This window comes from Acomys minous, assembly GCF_964271855.1.
Source record: "Acomys minous genome assembly, chromosome: 1".
Lineage (NCBI taxonomy): Eukaryota > Metazoa > Chordata > Mammalia > Rodentia > Muridae > Acomys > Acomys minous.
Window position 1 is genome coordinate 19,430,818 of NC_140483.1, and position 23,927 is coordinate 19,454,744.

General features: G+C 41.6%; 1 protein-coding gene across 1 annotated transcript in view; it reads left to right on the top strand.

Annotated features, from left to right (window-relative positions):
* The first annotated feature begins 19,464 nt into the window (after positions 1-19,464).
* GREM2 (gremlin 2, DAN family BMP antagonist) overlaps positions 19,465-23,927 on the top strand; it is an 83,385-nt gene continuing 78,922 nt past the window's right edge. Inside the window, exon 1 of the mRNA XM_084792840.1 lies at positions 19,465-19,946. The gene's annotated coding sequence lies outside the window, so the exon portion shown is untranslated. The remainder of the gene's footprint in view (positions 19,947-23,927) is intronic.

Sequence of the window (23,927 nt, forward strand, 5' to 3'; positions counted from 1 at the left end):
AACAGATGCGTATGTGTGGTCAGGATGTCAGGAAAAGACAGAAAAATAAGTTAGACCATACTGAGAAGAGTCCTGACTGTATACCTCATCTGTAGGCAGTGACATATTCTTTTGGTATTTTAAGTCACAGCCACACTAGCATTTCTTTTTCAAAAGACATGTCAGAAAATGATTCCTTGCAGAGGCCAAAGCAATAGTTTTATTCCTAGTATTCCACCAATTTTGAATGTTGTCATGGACACCAACAGTTAAGTATAGCCAAACTGTGTGTGTGACTGTGAGCATTGTTTTCTAATTAAGGAATCGAAGTTTGACACTGTCCAATAAAAATAAAATGTGAGCCACATATGTCGTCCTTAACTTTCTTGTCATCACTTAAAAAGTGAAAGGAAGAGCGGGGAGGGAGGGAGTGGGGGCTGGAGATGGCTCAGTGTCTAAGTGTGCTTCCTATGCACAAATGAGGATGCGAATTCCACTACAGAACCCACATAAAAGGCCAGGGCTCGTCACAAGGGTACCTGTAACCTCTGAGCTGGGGACAGGGGAATCACTAGGACTTGCTGGCTACTGGTCCAGCTCCAGGTTCAGTGAGAGGCCTTGTTTCAAGGGAGTAAAAGTGAGAATGATAGCCAACTACCGACACCCTCCTCTGGCCTATACTCCCCCACTCCTAACCCCCTCCAAGGAGGGAGAGAGAGAAAGACAGAGAAAAACAGAGGCAGAGAGAGAGAGACAGAGACAGAGAGACAGAGACAGAGAGAGACAGAGACAGAGAGACAGAGAGAGATTAAAATGACACAGGTAAAATTAATATTAATAAAAATTTGTTTTGTTCCATTTTCAAGGTATTATCATTTTAACACCATGTAATAATTAGTAATAAGGGCCAACATTATGGCTCAGCAGGTAAGGACAATCTGAGTTTGATTATAGGAAGGAAGAACTAACTTCTAAAAGTTGTTCTCTGACTGCTATGTGAACACACAGACAGACACACACACTAAATACAAAATAAAAGCCTTTAAATTAATAATTACTTGTTTTATACTTTTCTTTCTATTGAAACCAGTTGAGCATGTTATACTGAGAGCATATTTCAATTTGAGTTCTGAGACTACGTGGTTTGCCAAAGGATTAAAAACTACTAGTCCAGGTGTGTGCCTGCTCTCCCTGCACTTTGGAAAGTCTGAGGCAGGAGAGTCACACATTCACAGGTAACTTAGGTTGTGTTGCAAATTCTAAGTCAACCTCTGAGGCAGGGCAAGACCCTGTGTCAAGAATAGAGCAAAACAAAAGGAAATTAAGAACAATGGAGTTAGTTAATGAAGTAGCTGAAGGAAATAATACTAAAAGTGGGGAAAGAGGTCTGAGTTCCAGTGATGGTTTGTTGAGCTCTTTTGACAGAGATCAAAAGATTTGACTTAATCCATAGCAACTGGCCCACCCAAAGCCCCAAGTGATTCAAGAGCATCTAAACAGGAGTTGGTCATCTGCTGTGGTGGAAGACTAATTGGGATGGGGGAGGGTAATACTACTTGAGGATTTCCAGTTCAGGGAAGTGAGCTGCTGAAGCTACCAGTTCCCTCTCCTTTACATCAGACAGATTGAAACTTGTGATCCCTGGATTAGGTCGAATCTATGTCCCTACCAAGCATGAAGAAATTAAAAGTATGCTCAGCTCTTGGGATTAAGGAATCTAAGTCTTAAAGGGTGCTTTAAAGCTGGATAGGAAGGTGAGGAGGATCATGGGAACTAAGGAAGGAAAAAGAGCTTCTCACAGCAGAGTTTGCTTGGAGACTCTGACCATCTGAGAATTAAGAACTCCAGGACAGCAGTTAGAGAGATGACTCGGAGGTTCAGAGCACTTGCTGTTCTTCCAGAGGACTCGGGTTTGATTCCCAGCATGCATATGGCAGCTCCCAGCTGTCTATGACTCTAACTCCAAGAGATCTAACACCCTCTTCTGGCTTCTGCCAACACAGGCACATGCATGGTGCACAGGCATGCATGTCAGTGAAACACGCAGACACATAACATAATAAGATAATTAAACAAGAATTCCAGGATAATTAACAGCATTTCTGTCAATGTGAACATATACAGGGATGACATTCCTTTTACATATAAACAGTTTATGGTAAAAACAGCAGTAAGGGACTGGAGAGATGGTTCAGTGGTTAAGAGCACTGGCTGCTCTTCCAAAAGTCCTGAGTTCAATTCCCAGCAGTCACATGGTGGCTCACAACCATCTATAATGAGATCTGGTGCCCTCTTCTGGTGTGCAGGCCTTCATACAGGCAGAACACTGTCTATGTAATAAATAAATAAATCTTTTTTTTTTTTTTAAGAACAGCAGTAAGCCAGGATTAAGGCCCGAATGTACAGGGCCTTGTGCAGGACTCATTCATTTGCTCTGGTTTTGCTTTAAGAATCTCAGAAGGAGTCAAATGGTATATACTCACTTCTGGACACTAGCCCAAGGGGCGTGTCCCATGAAAGTCTTCACTTACCAGGAAAATGGGACAAAGGGGAGGACATCCTATTTGGACTCTAGGTGAGAGAAGCATGGAAGAATGGGGAAATAGAAGGATCCAGAGGGTCCTAGAAACAGACAAGAAGAACATTATGACAGGCGGATCTGGGCCCAGGCGTCCTGCTCAAACTATGGCACCAGCCAAGGACAATACGCGCAGTACACTTCGAACCCTTACCCAGATCTAGCCAAGGGACAGGACATTCTCCACAGTTGAGTGGAGAGTGGGGACTGACTTTCACACGAACTCTGGTGCCCCATATTTGACCACGTTCCCTGGATGGGGAGGCCTGGTGGCACTCAGAGGAAAGATAGCAAGCTACCAAGAACAGACTTGATAGCCTATGAGCATATACAGGGGGATGGAGGTCCCCCTCAGTCACAGCCATAGGGGAGTGGAGTAAGGGGAAAATGGGAGGGAAGGAGGAATGGGAAGATACAAGGGATGGGATAACAACTGAGATGTAATATGAATAAATTAATAAAATATATTTTTTCAAAAAAGAATCTCAACACTATTTGCTTATAGTGAATGTGGCCCACCCTCCTGCATTCCTGTGACCTACAGATTCACTGTATGAAGTGTCACCACCACCACCACTACCAGCCTCCCCTCCCTTCCCCCTCCCCCCCGCACCCCCCCCCTCCGTGTCTCAGGAAGCGGATGTTCTCATTTGGACTCCTTAGCAACTCTTGAAGAGGATAAACCCCCAATCCTACCAAAGTGTGAAGCACAGAGACAGTGAGCCGCCACTCCCCCCTAAAGAAGCCCACCCTTATGTGCTTTCCCCTCTTCCTGACAGTATTCATGCTCTTAATCATCATTGGGTTTGTTTATAATTTATAATGAACAAGTGTACATGTGGGGGTGGTCGGTTTTTGCCCACATCTGGGCACCGCATGCATGCCTGGTGTCTTTTGAAGCCATTGGCCCACTGGAGCTGGAGTTTCAGACAGTTATGAGGCATCATGTAGGTGCTAGGAATTGGACCCAGGTCCTCTGAAAAAGCAGCCAGTACTTTTAACCACTGATGTATGTCTCCAGCCTCCTCATCCTGTGAATCTCTAGGAAAGTCTCTTTTAATGAACTGTAACTGCAATTCCCAGTTGCTTGTCCTAAAACTCTTTAGTGAAGCCACGAATCTGGAGTTGGGTTGGGTGGGAGGTCCTAAAAGAACTCTTCAGGATGCTGTGGATGCCATACGGAGCTGTGTCTCCCACTCTGCCACCAGTGGTGTCTAATTCCAGGTGGCGTTGGCACTCAGTACCACTTGCTATTGAATGTCCCAGTTTCCAACTGAGGGATGCTGTTCCCTCCCTCTTCTCCCTGTTCCTATGTCACATGGGTGACCTTAGTGAACCTACCTTGTCCACCTTTCCCACACTACACTGATGTCACATTATGTAGACATGACTATGCAGGACACATGGCTTGCTTTCCTGAATACACCGAGGACTGCACACAGGTGTCCTCTATTCTCAAGCATTTAGCTCTAGTAGCGACCTGGGGTATCTACACAGGACCAGATTTTAGTGACTCCGAACAAGTCCTTGTTTCATGGCCTCCCTCAGTTCAGCCTGTTTCTTTCCACCTCTGAGAACCTTTTCCACTTTTAATAGGAAAGCAAATGTTCTTACATTTCTGTCATACATTTCCCCAACTATCTTGCTTGTGGCTGGTGTTGTTGCAAGCCACTCAGGGAATCTGGGGGGACAACCCAGCTCTATGCCAGTTGTCCCTACAAGATAATTAACAGCGACTCCTTTCAAAATTAAAAGCATCTTGGCTTGGGAGATGAACGCTTTCCGAACTCAAAGGCTGAACAATGAATCTTTTCAACAACTTTGAGCCTTCCTCATGCCACTGTCAGAGCTCCGCCCTACGGCTCATGTAAAATGAATGTGAAAATGTGATCCCCTTGAGGCTGGGGTAGATAGCTCAGTGGAGGAGCATTGCCTAGCATGTTTCAGGCGCTGAGGTTAACACTTAGCACAAGGGATGGAGTGAGAGATTGACAACACTAAATCTACAGAGCATTCATTTTTTCCTTGGGAGAGTCTTCTTATTAAAATTAACAAGTGACCACTTATACTAGCCAATACCCTATCCTAATAGTGGAATGGTAAAGCAGTCAAAGCTGTTTGCTAACACCAATATTACTGTGAAAATCTCCCTAGGTAGTAGGAAGCGAATCAAGATTTTACCAGTTAAAGATGGATTAAAGCAGGAAAATAAGTAGATGCATGATATGAATCCTATACATATATGTGTATATATATATATGTATATATGTATATAAAATAGGAGCTCTGTGTTGTTTTAAATAGCAGCAGTTCTTCCAGTAGGGCAATGCACTGAGGTGGATTTGAGGTAAAATATTCTTTATTAATAATAGTCACTCACAAAAAGACAAGCAGGAGATCCAATAGGAACAGCAGAAGAAAATCCTTACTTATATAGACTTTCTGAGTGTAGCCGATTAGATAAGATATAAAGTCACAATTAAGGGAGATAAACTTATTGTTTCGATCTTGGGATTATTACATATTAGGAACTGTCACTCTGGAGAAGATGTAGTGTATCTCTGATCACAACTGCAGGTAGAGCATCTGTGATTTGGCATGTATGTACAATTTATATATAATAATCTACAATGCAAGTCAGTATGTCTGCAAAATCTGATAGTAATCAATAGAGAAGCATTCACTGTCCCTTTATACAATATTACAAACATACTGTACTTAAATTACATTAGATTTACTCATTATTACTTCCAACTTACTTTGCAGTAGTAATTTACTTTTATTGGCAAAGTATTAAATTTCACAAGTTAAATAATAAGTCGAAGAAAAAGAAGCAAAACTCCACCTTATCCTTCAATGGAAAAAGTCTTAAATTGTAAAACGATGAAAGCAACATAGCAACCTATTCATCTAGTTACCACATGCACTTTAAAACCCAACTGCGGTATTTGCAGGCTGACCCATGTAAACTTATAGGGAAGTGAAGTATTGGAAAATATTCACACTAAAGCTGGCAAAGAGGTAACAATGTTACCATATACAGAGCTACTGAATGGATTCAGCTGAAATGCAGGATGGTGAGTGGCTGTGCCACTCTGCCTCCTGGAAAGGCCTCTTTTCAGAGACAGCCAAGTCCTTGACTTTACCCACAGAGCAGAACTTCAAGACAAGCCCCCCAGAGCACAGAACAGGAGGTTATGAAAATGCGCTTTAAAGTAGATCTTAAGTAGTGGGGTGAGTAGAAAGAGAGACACTCAGGGGAAGAAGAAGATGTCCACAGACGGTTGTGAGCCTCTCAGAGAAGACTTGTCGCCCACTGTGTTTATTTTGGTGAGTTCTGAAGTTGCTTTCTGAACGATCTTACAGGCTGGATCCTGAGGTGCACAGAATAGGATTACAAGTGATAGGGTAGGATTCCAGGTCACAAGAGTGACAAGCAATTAGGATGTTTTCAGTGTAAATGAAGGTTGAGATTTAAAAAGAAAAATCTTGTAAGAGTGAGGCCATACTGAAGGTTACATACACTCAAGTCTTATTAGTGGTTTATTGGTATTTTAATATTCTTGTTTGAAAATATTTTGCTTATGCATGTGTATATTTTATGCATGCATGTGCACAGGCATATTTTATTGTGTCAAGGCTCACATTGGTCAGTGAGTATATATACATGTGTATTCATGTATGAATACACTCTAGGCCCTTATTTGAAAATATTTTGGTACAAACTAAACATTATCCTCATGCTGACAACCTTCACAGCGTGTCTTGGGATTCTGGGTTCACAGACAGTGAAAGGCTTCAACAAGACTCCGGAGCGAATGGTTCTTTTCCCTCCTTTTTCCCATAGCATGTCCTTTCTTTCTCGACTATGTCACTAAGTCTTCAAAGTTAAAGACAAAGAGGTCACAGCGTAGCAAGCCCGAGTGGCTATTCCTTGGATAAGATACACCAACGGCGCCAATGAAAACACTTCACACGGGCTATCTCATCCAGGGCTGGCTGTCCTTGGAGTAAGAATGCACATCTGACCTTCAATGTCTGTGTTTCAATCCTTTCAGGAGGACAAGAGTGGGTAGTAGGAGGTAGCTATGAATAAATTCATTGATAAAACTTAGCAATGGCTTTTTAGCACACACACTCATACACACATGCTCATTGTCAAGTTATCCTCATTCCTTTTTTGTTTTTTCAAAAAGCCAGAGAAATAGGAAAAAAAAACCAAATAAAAACACACCAAATCCAATTTGGAGCAAGAAGCATCATTCAATGGACTCTAGTGTTAAAAAGAAATGGGCAATCCCGGCATGCAGTGGCAGTGGGCAGAAATAATATTTCAGGGTATGGAGAGTCTGGGAGGGTATTTGGTTCCACAGACATTCCTTAATATTACCATGGCTTTGAAAACCCATTCAAGCGCCAAGCATGTGGGAGGCTGACTAATAGAAGCATAAGGGTTATGGCAATTATTTGTTATCAAATTTTCATGTAACTAAGGCTTTATGAGGAATTTGCTTATGTGCTGTTTCTGTTTCTAACTCTTGTCCTGTCTCAGCTGAAGGAATTTACATCACTGAGCGCCTCCAGGGTCACATGCCGAGGTACAGTTCCAAGAGGAAGTTTCTCTTACCTAATAGCTAACATCATGACAGTACAGCTATCCACCCTTCAGTGTGTACATGCTATCTTTACAGCACATATCCAGCTTTTTTTTTACATGTATCTCAATTTTATGTTTTATTATCGAACATAAATATGGTCAAGGTCAAAATATGGCCAAATTTACAACTTGGGCTCTTTCTAATAATTTCCATTTTTACTCATATCTCACCATTCTATTTTAAAACACTCTTTTCTTTTTAGTAAAATAATTAAGATTAAAACCCATAAAATGTTATTGCTGTTTACAAAACGTTTTGAGAAAAGACAAGTAAAACCTTCTGCAGAAGTGAACTGGAGTCTGGAAAATATCTGAAATGTTTGTTTCTGGACCCAGAAAATTATGAGTTGCCTTTGAGATTGCCAAAGGGGGTACTGAAGTGAGTAATGTAATTTATATGAATGTCTTGGGATTTTGCACTATACTAAGGCTCTGTCTCTGAGCCTATTCAAGAGGCTGTTGATCACAAGTAAATAAACGAACAAATAAACAATGTTAAATTAAAGAAAATATTACTAAAAGGAACTAACTTCAAAATTTCACTGGTATATGAAATTCCATATTGGTTAAATGACTTATACTACTGACTGATATCAACATGACAAATAAGTATTATTTTAAAACTGAATATTCAAAACTCTAGAGCCACCAGTAGTAACTCATCACCCAGAACCATCCAGAATGTACCATTGTTTTGATGATTTATTTCTACTATTTCATAATGCACATCTCTGGCAATAATTGAACTGAAGCATCTAACGAAAGGGGGCAGTTAAATATGTCCATAATTGGGGATGTTATGTAACCACTAAATGACTTATAAATTACCTCATTTGAACTTTATTAAAATATTTAGACATACTATGAAATGGACAACAATAAGTAAGTTGGATACACAGATAAAACTCAAGTACAAAAGGAACAAATAGTAGAAAATAGTACTAAGGAAAAAACAACAGATTGTGACTTTTAAATTAAATTTGGACTCCCAGTTTGAGTAAGAGCTTCAATCAAGTAATACACAGGCAAAATGGAAACCTATCATTGCAGCATAAAAACAATGAAATGTCAGCCAACCCCAAGCAGCCATGTATTAGCCAACGTCAGGCAGCCAACTGATCAGATGGCATCCAAACAAGGCAAGGACTTGGATGTAACCATCAGGCTATTCCTACCTTGTCTTCCATCATATTTGCAAACACTCCTGTCGAAGAGCTTCCCACACCTCTTCTGCCTCTGCTGAGATGTGTGTGTGTGTGTGTTGTCAAAAGTTCTTTTAAAATTGACTATGATTCTTTCTTTTAAAGAAATGTTTTACAGGTACCTGGGCAGATGGAGCTGGAATGACAGCCAAGCAGAAGCAAGGGAACTGTGTACCAAGCAGAGTTCTTCCATGGTCTCAGCTTCAGGTCTTGCCTCCAGGTACCTGCCTTGAGTTCCTGCCTTAGGGTCCCAGGTTGGCCTTTAGATTACATGTACACACCATACATATACACACACAGACACACACATACACACACACACACACACACACACACACACACACACACACACACACACAAAGAGGCTTTCATGAACTCACTCACTGAAAGTGCTTAGGGGCTACCAGACCAATAAGACATTAGGCCTTTCTGTACTCAGGGGCTAACAGGAAGGTATTGCTCACAATTTACTCATGGAGTAAACTTTGAATAGACATTGAGTTGGAAAGGGACAAAAACATTTAAAACAGATTATGGTTTTTATTCTCTTGGATAACTAATGATTTAGAAACAAAAATACCATGCTGGGCATTTGACATGATTGTGGCAATGAAGATGGCCATGGAATTCAAAGTCATGCCCATTTATGGAGCATCTCCAGCTGTCCCATAGAATGTTTTTGAAACTGGATATATACACTGCCAACCAAACACAGCTCTCAGCGTGTGAAAGAAACTTACTACCATCTACTCATGATTGTCAGACCTAAAGATAGAAGACTTCTAGTGCTCCCTTAAAATAAAACAGTCTCATGGTGTAACAGATTTAGAGGAAGGAAAACCTCATGACAAAGACCTGTTGCTGGTAGCTCTTTGCTAAGACTACATCTTTTTTTTTTTTTAACTTTTGTTCTTTCTCTTTTTTTCCCGGGGAGTAGTCCAGGGTAAGACAGGGTTCCTCTGTGTAGCCTTGACTGTCCTGGACTCACTTTATAGACAAGGCTGGCCTTGAACTCACAAACATCCACTTGTGTCTGCCTCCCCAAGTGTTGGGATTCCAGGCACGTTCCACCACACTGAGCTGCCACCATGCTCGCCTTGTTCTTTGCACCTTGATGTCCTTCCCCTCACTCCTTCCTGTGGCTCTGCTCGTTAATGTGGATGTGAGCTTTGGGGGAAGATAAAGGCAAATTAAGATGAGGTCATTACAATGGACCTTATCATCAAAGCCACTGAGACATACACTGAAGTGCAGAAGCCGCAACCAAAGAGCACTGCGGATTGACCGACACCATCTGAAAGAGTCAAGGAAATGCTACTCTAAGATTTCAGAGAGTGTGTGTCTCTGCCAATGCTTCGGTTTCAGACACAGCCTCTGGAACTCAGGGCAAATACAGTGAGCCACATGGCTTGTCGTGTTCTGTTAGGGAGGTATGAGGAGACTCAGACACAACGGAGAAAGAAAGATGGGTGAGATGTCTCATTTGGATGCATTTAGTGCCTTCTGAAGGTCAGGAATCTTCTGAAGATCATGTCAGGTTTCTAGAATACCAACTATTCTGAAATGAAATAATTTCAACTGCATGCACATTAAAAAAAAATGAGCTCATATGAGAAATCACTAAAACCTGGAATATCCATAAGAAAATATACATGGGATTCAGCAGGACTCTGAAATGTATGTAGAATATTCCTTCTGATTAAAAATGAGGCTAGGCAGGATGACCATTCAGGGTCCTAGAGGTTCAAGAGGATTTGTGAGGTTTTAGACCTTGTGATTTCACAGGAAGCTAGCTCGGCCGTGTATTGTCTAAAAATGGCTGATAGTAATCACATGATACACACACCAATGGGTATAAATTAAAGAGTCATGTTGACATTATGAAATCAAGTAATAGACTGACTTTAGAACTTATTGAAAAGACACAGTGTCCCTACTGTGTGCTTTGTGTGCCCTTGCTGGGTCTCATTCTGCTGCCTGCGTTAGAGATCAGTGTTCCCTTTCAATTTAGTTCACTTTATTAACCCCTAATATGTTGACACTTGGGTACAGAAGTTTAATCAATAATTTCTCCTGATGAGACACATGCACCTCGTTAATATTCATGAGTTTCTGAACCCATGAGTCTCAGGGATGTAATCTTTTTGTTACCCAATCCCTACAGGCTTATGACTCCGTGACCCTGTCTGTGTAACTACTCCTGATGAGAATCTCCCCGCAAAGGCACCAGCTGTGGAGGAGGCTCTCTGCCTTGCTCTTCTAATGGGACAGTCCTGAAATCCTTATGGGGCCAAGCTTGCTCTGAGGCTGGCCAGCTGTCCCCCTGTCACTGATCCTACTGCTTTCTGAAGTTTGTGCAGGGCAGCCTAGGGTGCACATTAATCTAAAACCTCTGTAATTGTTCCAAACTAACTTTTGTTCCCTTCCAAATATATCAGGAATGTTTGCTTGAGGCCCTTCCAGAAGGCAGTAGTTGTGCTGGGGAGATCGGAAGTAACGGCACAGATTGTTTGATTTCCGCTTTGACCCTGAGCTGGAAAGTGGATGACTTGACATACTTGGAAAATAACCTGGACCAGAGTTTTTAAAAACAATAACACTTGGTCAGAAAGATGGCTCAGTGGGTTAAGGCACTTGCTGCTGAGGCTGATGACTTGAGTTCTGTTCCAGATACCCTTATGGTCAGAGAGAACAAACCCTTAAAAGTTGTCGTCTGAACACCCCCAATCCCCCACATACGCTTGTTCACACAGACACAGACAACGTGCACACACATTAGGAAAATTAATGTAACGCAAACAAGTATATTGTCCTTGTTAGCAGACATCAACTGAAAATTAACACTTTGCATTGCTTTAAAAATACAAATTATTAAGAAAAAAACTCAGATGGGAGAATTTTCCCACAAAGGCACCAACTGTGGAGACGGCTCTCAGCTTTTCTTTTCTAACATTGCACACTGCCATTGTTAGTAGTCATTAGCTGAAAATTAACAGTTCCTGTTATTTAAAAAACACAAATTACTTTTTTTAAAAACACAGTTTCAACTCTCTCACTTCTTCAGAAACTGCACTGAGAGGCAATCAGTGGGTTTTCTGAGGGCCTTGGGCTACTTATCTCTTCAGTAAACTGTGTTACATGGAGGAGGGGAATATTTTCATTCACCTAACAAAAACCTGCTTTCACATCAACTACCAACGAGCGATGCTGAATAATACTGTGGCACCATTTAAAACGCCATCGCGGTTCCCTGGTAGCTCTCCTTTACAGAGAAGGAAGCTGTGGCTGAGGCAGGTGAAGAGATAATGATGTGTTTCAGGTTTGGGCTTGGGCCAGCTGACTCTGGAGCTCTGTTTCAGTCATGCAGCTAGTGTGTGGCTCACTGTTATAGCAACCGTGTCTCCTGGGGAGCTGACAAAGAGAGAGAGAGAGAGAGAGAGAGAGAGAGAGAGAGAGAGAGAGAGAGAGAAGTGGAGCACAAAGATAATGCCAAGTAGGAATAAAGGACAAAGGAGGTTTTCTATAAGGAGCACTGTAGAGAGGAAGGCATGTCTCACCACTGTAAACGCAGAAATAGGGAGGGGAAGCCAGTCCCGGGTGAAGTCTGGAAGGTGTGATGTGAATTTTCAAGTTGAAAATTACATTTAAAGAAGGAAGGAGGTATCCATGGGAAAGCGGGAAAGTGTAAGTGCACACGCCTCTGTGTGTGTGTGCCACTGTGATCAACATTTGTTTTTACAGCTAGTTGCTGTGCAATATCAGGTGATAATGTGTTCATATTCACTCATGCATCTTATCAGGGTGGAAAGCGACGAGACAAGAAGCCTCTTCCTGTCATTGTCCTTGCAAGCAGGCACTGCCATTTTGAAGACACCAACTGAAGAGGCAAAGGGGTAAAGCAAGGCATAGCAGGAGAGATCAAACACCTAGATATCTATTTATAGAAATATTGTTGTTTATGCTGTAAGATAGTCAGGAAAGGACCAACAGTCTCTGTGGCTTGTGGCAGTGAGGTTGTACCACTCACCTTTGTCAGGTGTTTGACACTGCTGAACTGTGGCTCTGCTGCATGTCAACGTCATTCAGAGACCCAAGGACCTGGCCAGTCTCTTAGAACAAAAGGAGAGGTGTGGTATACTGGGCCCCGACTCTTAAAGCCTTGTTTTGGAAGTACACATGTAAATGTTGGGCTTATCCCCATGGCCACGGTAAACCCAATTGCCAACACCAGCCAGGCAAGCAAGGAGAGACAGACAGCTCTCTTGATCAACCATCACTAAACGTTTAAGACACAATTTTATTTTATTGCACAAAACATGCTGGAAACCATTTTTTTAAAGAATTATATTTCTTGCCAGCTTGCAATCTACCTAAGGAAGCTATCATTTCTCCTAATAAACTACTAAAAAGTTAGTTAATTAAGCTACTCAGTCAACCTGCACTGATAGCCTGCTAGGGACCAAATGTAGTGGAAGGCATGGATGAGACAGAGGCTCTCCCCAAGAAAGATCTGCACTTGTCATTTTAATGTGTTGCCCAGATTGTATATTTTAAAGTTAAATAGTCATCCTATGTTCTCCTGGTAAGAAAGATTTTTTTAATGATTTGGGCTTATTTCTAAAAGTACAGTCAGTATGTAATCCTAAGAGTGCTCAAAACCATGCAGAAACCATATTTTTTCCCCCTCCAGATGCTGACTCCTCCAGCCTCTGGTTTACAGCACACAGAAGGCTTGTCCTATCAAGCTTGGAATGTGTTCCTTATTATTTTCTCTACATCGGGCGCTGAATAAACCATCTAAAGCAAAATTTAAGTTAATCCTCTTATAAAACTCACAGATATTTCTGATCCCATTTTGCATGTATGATAACTGATACCCATGAATAAAAGTAGATTCTCAAGCACTAGGTGATTCAGGACCTAACACAGTGACACCCAAATCCACACTGCAAGAACTGTGTGATGATATCCCATCATGTAAACATTAGCCCCAGGCTCCTGTTATAACTTGGTAGATATGAGCTCTTCTCTTTGCTTAGTGTCCTTTCCAAACAAGAGAAATTCATGCAACCCCTCTCAAAGATTTTGTACATGAATGCACACAGAAATTGGAAAGTTAAAATAACTAGATTTATCTTCTCTTGCTTATATGTTAATTCTACCATATCCATAACTGTGCACTGATTTTCTTTAACCTTTAAGCTTATTCTATTTCTATCAGTTTTCAATTATAGAGATAGATAAATGATACATAGATAATAGAGATAGATAGCTAGATAGAAGATAGATGATAGATAGATAGATGATAAATAGGACCAGTTTAATCTCTTTAAAATAAGAAATCTGGGTAACACACAACCACCATGACCTCTGAAAGTTGAAGAATGGCAGTTCCTAGCCTGGTCTCAGTAGCTTGGTACATTCAGACAGATAGGATCCAGCTCTAGCCATCTGTGCAACTGCACATCTCTGCCTCCAGCTTGGCTGTCAGGTTTGGGAAGGAGCTATGGGAGTGATAGGCATCATAAGAGGACCATCTCAACATTCCTTATGATGCACTTAGAGTACAGTTTGAATTTCAAGTGTCCTCCGCAGGTTCAGGTTTTAAATGTTTGGTTCCCAATTGGTGGCACACTTCTCGAATGTTCTAGAAACTTTGAAAGATAAGGCATAGCTAGGGGAAAGCAGGCCTTTGCAAGCTGCTGGCTTTCCCCTTCCTCTCTGCCTCCTCGTCTATCACTGTGTGAACAGCCTACAGACAGTAAACTAACGTCCTTTAAACTTGTGAGTTAAGATAAGTCTTTTCTCTCTTAATTCAGTTTTATATTCCTCTTTACATCAGATATTGGGAGCACAGCAATACAAAAGTGCCACATCCAAATTTTATCTCATTTCTTAATTCTTTGAGAAGCTCTTACAATGTATTTTTGTTATGCTCTCTCACTCTCCAAATCATCCATCATTTATCCCCAGATCCACCCCGTCTCCTATATTTTGCCCCCCCCATACCAGTTTTGTGTCCTTTTCTTTTTTCTTTTTAGTGACCACTGACTCTACTTTGCGCTGCTCACACAGTCCTGAGTATAGGGTCATTCAGTAGAGAGTAGTCAACCTACCAAGAAACACACTTTTAAAGAAAACCATCTCTCTCTTCTCTGGAATCCATTGACTAATCATAGCTCCTCAGTCAGGTGAGAGGCTTATTGTCCCCTTCCCACTCCATGCTAGACTGCTGACTGGCTTGATCTTGTGTGGCTCTTGTGGAGGCAACCATAACTCTTGTGAGCTTATGAGTGAAACGGTGCTGTCATGGCCAGAAGACACTGCTTCTCTCAGGTCCCTTCACCCCAACCTTTGGATCTTACAATCTTTCTGCCTCTTCTTCTACAATGGCTGCTGAGCCTTGAGCAAGGGATCTGACACACATGTCCCATTTTGGCTGAGCACTCCACTAACATTTGTTCTCTGTGATTTGACCATCCTTCACTGAACAAAGGAACGTTTCTGACATGTCCGGAGAGCTGCACTGATAAATGGGTAGAGATATATGGATTTAGTGGGCAGTTTGGTTCTGCTAAATGGATATAGTTTTCAAATTGTATTTCATTTATATTGCATGGAACTTACTGTTTACATTACAATAGCACATTTAGGCCAAAGGCGGCTTTCTGCGCTGATTTCGCTCACTTCATCTCTTGCTTCCCATATCTCAGAACCAAGAGTACAATGCAAGGACTTTGCTGACACCTAATAAGAAGGGACTAATGAGTCAGAAGAACCCATGGCCACCTGCTCCCTGGGTCTTAAGGGAAAATACGGGCCTTCAGCTGAGTATGTGGTCATTTCCTTTCCTATTAATTTCCCAAGCTCATCTGTGGGCTATGCTCTCTGCTCCGCTGGCCTGACACAGACATGACAGATGGCACTCTCATGGCCAAGGAGCATATTCTGAAGCACAGTAATGGCTATAACTTTTCCCATAAAAGTCTTATAAATCATTTGTACACATTTGGGCATGAATATTGTGGCACAAGAGTGATAAATTATATTCCATAAAAATATCAGTTGAAAAATCTGTGTTTATGTATTCTCGTTATACATATGTACTCATATGTGTATATACATATATGAATCATAAATATTTTATTTAGAGACTTGAGTCTAAATAGAACATCAACAAAAGTGTTTATAGTACTCTATAAAATAAAGAGTTCATCCTATAAAGGAATTAACCATCATGTTATATGCTTTAAAGCTATCCAGATCCAAATAATTTTAACAATTTTACACTTAAACATCTTTAAAATCTAAGGAAGGTATCTATATCTTTAAAAGGAGTGGGCCGGCATTTATGGATCTACCAACAAACGAATAGATGAAAAGAAAGCCATTTAGATGAAGGAAGAGATAAAAGGAGGTAATAGCATTAAGAAAGTATCTAACATATAAGTGAACAGGAACAGTCAAACTCTAAGAAATGATGGTTTGACACTGGCATTGCAAGGTACATCTTTAGTTTCCTGGTCACATGGGACTCTTGAATCTTTGTATAGTAGAGCACAAATCATTACATTTTATTTTTTATTATAAGTTAAATATATAATATTATTATATATATATATATATATATATATATATATATATATATATATATATATTCCTCAAAGAACATATAAGTATGTCCAGTGAAGGGCAAAAGGTCACCAATAATCATCTGTAACCCATGACTGCATCTACTTAGGTTATAAGTTGCAAACTCTAGATTTAATGACATCCTGCAAGCCACTCGAATAAAATCATATACTCTTTAGTAATATTTAAGTCCAGCAATGAAGTCGCAGGTATTTTAAGGTTGAAGTAAACCTTGGGCCATCTTGTCTGACTTTCTAGCAACACTTTCATAGTCTCTTTAGAGGACTCTGTGTCTTTCTCTCACCAGTTGGCGACTTGCATCACCATCTCTAGCTCCCATAGAGGGAATCTTCTCAGTTGCTGAAAGCGCTGATTTTAAGAGGCCTTTTCCTAGTCTGAATTTTGTCTGCCATTGTCAGTTGTCTTTTTTTTTTCCCTTCTTTGAAAAGAAGTCCTTGAGGAAAAACTCAAGGTTTGGTATCCATTTAAGATTTTCCCCATTTTTTTTATACCATACCATGACCAGGTCAGGCCCAAACAACGTTTAACTTTAGTACACATATGTCCCTTAAAGGTTCAAATAAGAAATCACTGGTGAGTGGACTGGGGAGATAGTTCAGTGGGAACAGTGCTTGCTGTGCAAGCCTGAGGGTGTAAGTTTGATCTTCAGAACCCCAGTAAAAAAAAAAAAGAAGAAGAAGGAAAGAAAGAAAGAAAGAAAGAAAGAAAGAAAGAAAGAAAGAAAAAGAAAAGAAGAGCCAGAGGCAGTGGTGGGTACCACTGTAATCATCCCAGTGCTGAAAAGGCAGAGACAGGAGGAATGCTGGGCCTCACTGGCTGGCCAGCCTATTCTGTTGGACAAGAGCCAGGCTCCAGTGAAGGACATTTGGCATGCATGGACCAAATGTCATACACACATACATTCTCACACATACACTCATGTACATACATGTACAGTCACCCACACACCTCTGCAACCAGAGACACTTGAACATACACATACACATGCGAGCACAAACACACACATAGAGGAAATGTTGACGAAAATGACAGTGCATTTAAAATATTGTATGGATTGGAAATATATTTCTCTCCATTTTAAACTGAAAGAATATTATCACTTTGCCTCATGTTGTATCTCTAAGACAGGACCCTCAATTCTCTGTAGCATCTCTTATAGATTGTAGTGTGCATAACGGTTGGCTTTTCCCTTTTCTTGGATATGTGCCAATGTTTGAATGCCTCTTGTTTAAAAAAAAACAGTGTATTGAAGTAAAGAGGGGGAAGCAAAGTAAAGTAGAATATAAAATAGGAGTACTTGGTCATTAATCTGCCCTGCAGCCTCCTCATTATTGTTCCTACCAAGATGCAAGAGTTTATTATTATCAATGCCATGCCATTTACAACAAGGAAGGCTTAATGAACTGTAGCATATGGGGAATATCTTTGAAAAAACTGTTTTCTTACAGTAGTACATGAACAGGAGAGTAAGGAATATATACGAATGATTTATTTTCCACTAATTGCATAACTGATTAAGGACAAGAAGTGCCCTTTAAATCATCTAGCTTTGCTCTTCATTAACTGGATTGAATTATTACCTGAAATGAAATTTACGATTTATCTGTGCTTTGCTTTTCCTTCCTTCTTTCCTCCCTCCCTTCCTCTCTTCATCCCTCCCCTCCTCCTTTCTTCCTTTTTTCTTGGGACAGAGGATAGCCAGGTTTTGATATGTAGCCCATGCAAGCCTGGGACTCAAGGTCTTCCTGCCTTGGCCTTCTAAATTTGAGGCAAACACTCATGTTATCTGTGACTTTACATTATTCATGACTCTCCTGACACAGTCTCTCGAGTGATAAGAAAAGCTATAATGAGCCCTGAATGTAATAAGCAAAATAAAAAAGGCTTTTTAAATTGGTTATTGTTATTGCTGTTGCTTTGTTACTATTTGTGGACGGACACCTATGTGTATTTATCCTGAAAGACAACTCTAAAGCAGGCTCATAACTTATTTGCATAGATAATTAGTCCAGAAACAACATGTAGAATGGATATCAGGCTAAGCGATTGAGTCCCTGTTGTGAGCTCTTTTGGACCAAGGCAGGCAGTGGTTAGAATCTGCTGCACCCACTCTTGGGCTTCCTTTGATTTGCATAGTTAGTCAGGGAAGGTAAATCCAAGAAGACAGGAGGGAGGCCACCACCCATCTTCCAGCTGTGCTTGCTGTTGCCTTCAGAAAGGCGCTTTATCATTCTCTTTTTACCCCACTATAAACTCTGGGAATTCTTAGCTAATTCTAGGTTGGCGCTTCCTGAAAAATAGCTTTGCAGTTCCAGAGTCTTGGAATGTGTCCAACTATGAAAAGAAAGTGGGTAGGATGCTTGTTGGTAACCATTCAAAAACTTATTATTTTCTACGCTTTTGAATGTAAGTGTATTCGGAGCTGGCTGAAGGCAGACTGTCAAGTTTTAATAAGGTATACAAAAGAGAATAAGTCTGGGAAAGAAGCTGTCAAGTCAAAATTCAAAATGGAGCTCTGTGGTTTCAGAAGGGACAGCTTCTGCCAAGAAAACTGGTATTCAAGTTTCCATAAGCACCAATGAAATGTACTGGGGAGGAAAGACCATAGTAGGCTGTTTCATGAAATACAGTGAAACCTTATTTTATTTGAATTTTCCCAGCTCTGTATCTAAGGTCTGATTTTTTCTTGCCCCTTTTTCCCCATTGAGAGGGGTCAAAGGTTTACCTCTGTGCGTGCATGAAGATGATGATTTTTCACTCGGGTGCCTTTGTCATTAAAGGCACACGGAGGTTTCGTGCTGAAGAAATCAATGGAGACCAAAGAATTCTGCAGAGAAGAAGCCAGCGTCCAGTAAACATCACAGTGAGCTGGTCTCTCATGTCCAGCCCAAATATACACAGCATTAGTCTATATTCTCTGGATGCCGAATAGAGTTATTCATATTAGAAATCTCAGCTTTCAATAGGCAAAACAGGGATAATAATGACCAAAACATTATATGTAAAAGGAAACAAACCTAAACATAGGGTACTTCGCACGGAATTCATCCTAGAATTTTATTATTAGTTAAACTCACTTTTTGGCCAAGGGGTCAGCTTACTTTTAATTTCACCATCCACAATTATTCAAGACAAAAGGTATCTGGCTCTATGTGAGCATGCACACACACAACACGTGTGTGTGTGTGTGTGTGTGTGTGTGTGTGTGTGTGTGTGTGTGTGTTTCTACGTTCTTCATATTCATAAAGAGGAAGAGCTGAAGGCATGAGTAGCTTTTGCGGCTTAAGAGGATGGTGAATTTCTCCACATGACAAGCTTTGGATTGGACGTCTGAGAAACAAAATGTAAAGAGCTGCTCACAGTCTGCAAGGAAGAAAGGAGAAACACTGCGAGCTACTGAAGTGTGTGTGTGTGTGTGTGTGTGTGTGTGTGTGTGTGTGTGTGTGTGTGTGTGTGTGTAGCATGCGTGCGCGAGAGCGCGAGAGCGCGCAGTATTTGTGGGTTAAATGAGCGGCGAGAGCTGAGTAAAGCCGAGAAGGAGGGGTGACTGGTGTGATTTGTTTGGTGTTCCGAGCCAATAGAAATCTCAGCCTGTGATAATATCCCCACGCAGCGCCCGAGAGGACTCAGTGCTGTCTCCAGCTCCTTCCACATCTGCAGGCGGGGCCGGGACGCGCTCGACCCTCTACGCGCTCCTCTGGGCTCAGCTCGCTCAGCACACCCGCCGCTGCTTCCCTAGCCTCCAGCGGAACCAGGCTGCTGCTGCCCGGGGCGATCCTGCGCACAGCCTGCTGTGGATCCTGTCATTCACACCGAGGAGAGGCTCAGCGAGACGCACAAGGGACCCGACGAGGAAGCGTCCATCTCATCATTGCAGGTAGGCAGCTTGTCACAACCTATCTGATGTGCACAGGTTTCTGCCTTCTGCCTTTCCAAGGCACCTGGGGTGCGTTCACGACTGTCGGCGGGACTGATTCCCAGAGAAGCCCTCCTGAGTTCTCCGGGTAATTACTTTGCTTCGGTATGCCTGGGGCCACCAGGTGGATCCATGTATTGGATTTTGCGTAGGTGGAAAGCCGAGACCTTTAAACTCCACTGCTCACAGCGATCTTTTTTTTTTTTTTTAAATAACACTAGTACCTGCACATTTTCCTTTGGGTACCCCTTGGTGACCTCCATTAAAACGATGACCCATCATGTAATTGTTTAGAAAGCAGGCTTAGAATTATAGTCCGCCTACCTAATACGTTAATGTGCTGGACGCCACAGTAGACTTGGGCATGGTCTTGATTCTGTATGCATGTGGCCAAAGTGGATATAGCTGCATGGCTGAGATATCACTGCGTGTTTAGGTTGTGTCTGAAGGAGAAAGGAAAAGAAGTGGGGCAGCAATTTAAAAAGGTAGTTGTTTTAGTCTTACCTTCACTGATAAATTAAAAATATATTTGTCTTTCAGAACCCGACAGAATGGGTTCCAAACTCACTCAAATTAGGTTAAAAGTGTGTGAATTGATCTCAGCATTCAAGAGGCTCAGGCAGGGAGATTGTAAGTTCCAGGCCAGCCTGGGCTACATAGTTAAAAATATGAATTGGAGGACTTTGTACAAAATATAGACATTTTCAGGCCATGTCATTTCATAGTTGTGTTTTGTTTAATTATCAAACGTATAAATTTCTCCATGTTTATTTTTGAGGTGAAAGTTGTGTGTTGGGGGGGGAAAGCATTGACAAAACAGCTATTTTCCTGGAATTTCGCCGTGTTTGATTCACAATTTTGAAGTTGGTTATGTAATTTTTTTCCCATGTTGATTACTTATGATTAAATTAACATTGCTTAATCAGTTCCATCTTCCCGGAAAAGCCAAAGGGACTGAGTAACTGTGATAAAGGGTTGGTCGTGGTTTTGGACAGTCCTCAGGGCTGATATTCATGGGCCCCATCTTGTGTAAGAAGTTCCTGGAGTGGGGAACCTGGGGAGTAGGGGGTCTCTTCAGGATGCCAGGCTTGCAGGTGTGGGTACTCAGATGCTGACTCTGAGTGGTACCTTACTCAGGCAGCTTCTAGTACTTCCCGGTAGAGGCCCGTTCACTGACAGTTCAGAGTTGCCCTTATCCCAGATCTTGTGCCCGGCCAAGCAAGATAAGGAGGCTGTAAGAAAGCTATTCGCTTTGCATATCACCATGGAGAACGTAAGCTGGCCCATTTTCTTTTAATCAGATGAATGTGCACGTTCGTCATTAAGAAGAATGCATGCGTAGTTCTACCATGGTGACAGGAAAATGTTGCATTTTTGCCCTTTGACTAAAGTGAGTGACGTGCTTCAAAAAGTCACAACAAGCAGTAGATGTGTCAAGTAAAAGCTGTGTTTAAGAAGGAACGTGGTCGTGCTATAGATCGATACATTTTGTACCACCCATCACCAGAGTAACTGTTTGTAAAATGTTCACTAGTCAGTGCACACAACTGACCCAACTGAAGTCTATTTGTAGTTACAACATCTTATTATTAATTATTATTATTATCATCATTACTATTGGGGTGTGGGAGTGGGTGTGTATGTGTGGTACATGTGAGGAGGTTAGAGGAAAACTTTAGGGAGCCATTTCTTGAGATCTTGAGATCAAACTCGGGTCATTAGGCTGGTGCAACTAAGCCGTCCTGCTGCTGGCGTACTTTTATTATGAGCATTTATCAGTCTTCTGAAACTCATTTGTTCTTGCCATTCAACTCTGAAGCCATGCTGGGTGTGTTGGTACTGGTGAAGTGAAAGCCTTAATACATTCACTTGGTATAGGCTGAGGTATTGGTGGTTTTTCAAATATATCTGGATAAGAAGGTGTCCGCATATATAAAAACTCACGATTTCGTAGGTCATTCACTATTTTGTGTTATCATTTTTACGGAGAGGGGCACTCTAATGATGTTTCTCTTTAAGTCTCACAATAGCTAGACAGAGATCTAGATTTCCTCAAATTTTATATGGTATAAGTTAAACAAATCACATGCCTTTAAATATTTTTTAAACACCTCTACCTTAGTTCTCTTCTGATTCAAGAGAATGGTCCTGAATCCTACCAATTCAGGTAGGGTTGGGTCCTGAGTTCTACCAATAGGAGATGACTGGCCTGCCTGCTTGGAGGGCAAACTAGGAGGAACTGCATTCTTTCAGGCACCTTACAGGCTGGGCCAGCCACGTTTGTGCTCCAGTAGCGTGGCAGCAGACATACCAAGTGGCGGGCAAGAGCTCAGCGTTAGTCTCTTTTAAGCTATTTGGAGAAGAATAATGAGTTATTTCAACCCAAGAAAATGTGGCCCGTATTGGACTTCAGATAAGTGCCACAAAGGACCGGCATGTAAGACGAATAGCTTAGAAGGGGGAAGACATGTAATTATAAATTTGATCTATGGTGGCATCTGCTTCTTCAATTACTTGCTTCTCCTCATATCACATAACTCTCTTGTCTCTAAGAATTGTACACATGGACTTAATAATGTATAAAACCAAACCTGATCACATATCAGGCTACAAAAAAATGTGGTCCTTAGATCACCCATTGCAACACTAACCTATCACTTTGGCGTACTTGCCACGGCCATCACTTCTAGGAGGAAAACCCCCTTGACTTCCCAGCACATTAACAGGCCCGGCCCTTGGTGGAGCATTAATTTGTCAAGATGAGTCCCAGAGCCGTGTGGGAGGTAAGCGGGGTGGAGAATGAGATGGTTCACGCAGCAGGAATGTGAAGTGAGACTCGGTGATGGTGGGCAGCCTCAAATGAGAATCCGGGAGCCTGAGGGAAAAATGAGTCGATTTCCTCTGGTTAGCTTCAAGGATATACATTCAATGAGATGTCCCGAAGGTTTTCAACACTCTTTTTCTGTGTTCCCAGGTACATCGCACACAGGTGTGGGGTTGAAATAAACATGTTTGGTGTGCTGACAAGCCTGGACACACGAGCCAGAAGAGGGCAGCATGCAAACTCTGAAAAGAAGCGATGGGTTTACAACAATTTTCCAGTGGCTACAGAAAGCCTGTTCAAGCTCTGTACCCTCTTCCCTCTGCAATACACAGTCTAGAGTCTTAAGAAAAGATATGTCACCCCGAGGGTTGGTTTCCTGGTTTTGCTTCAGAACTGGAGCTGCCTGAAATAAGGAAAGCAACAGGCTGTTTCATAGGGAGCTCGGTGTCTGTTTCTTCTAGGTTCACTTGTTGACTCTACTCAAGCAAATTTTATACTATTAGATGAAAGAGTGGGAGACCAAATACAGGCAAGAGAGGAAAAAGAAGAATAGGTTCCTTGAGGCTTTGTGGAGAAGAATAGTTTTTCTGTTTTGTTTTGTTTTGTTTTTTTGCTGGTTTATCAGCAAAACCAGCCATTACTGTAAATGTGTCTCAAGTGTAAAGTCAAGGCCTCTGCATAATCAGTAATATTTCTGGAAACCCAGCTTTTAAAAGCAGACATGTGGTAAAGGCTGTTTCGGTGATAGCCGGAATCTAAGGCATGCTAACAAAACCAAAAATTACGTATCTGCCTATGAGAGATAAGAGATGGTTAAACCCAGCCCCTCCTAGTTAGAGCCTAATTCCTGACTACTAGGTTTTTTTTTTCTTGTGCTGTTTTTATCTTCAGAGATGACTCTGAAAGAACAAGCTTGAGTTCCTTGTGCTTTCTAAGTGCCACTGGCAGTGATGACTTCTAAGTGTCCTCATTAGGTGTCCTTTAGTGGTTTGGAGATGCTAGCTTTGGGAGATCCTGCGTCTTTGCTCTCTTTAGTTCATCCACCAGACAGCTCACTGATGTATGTGAGGGTTGGCGGAGAAAGGCCAGAATGGGGTTTTAGAACCCACATTGGAGAC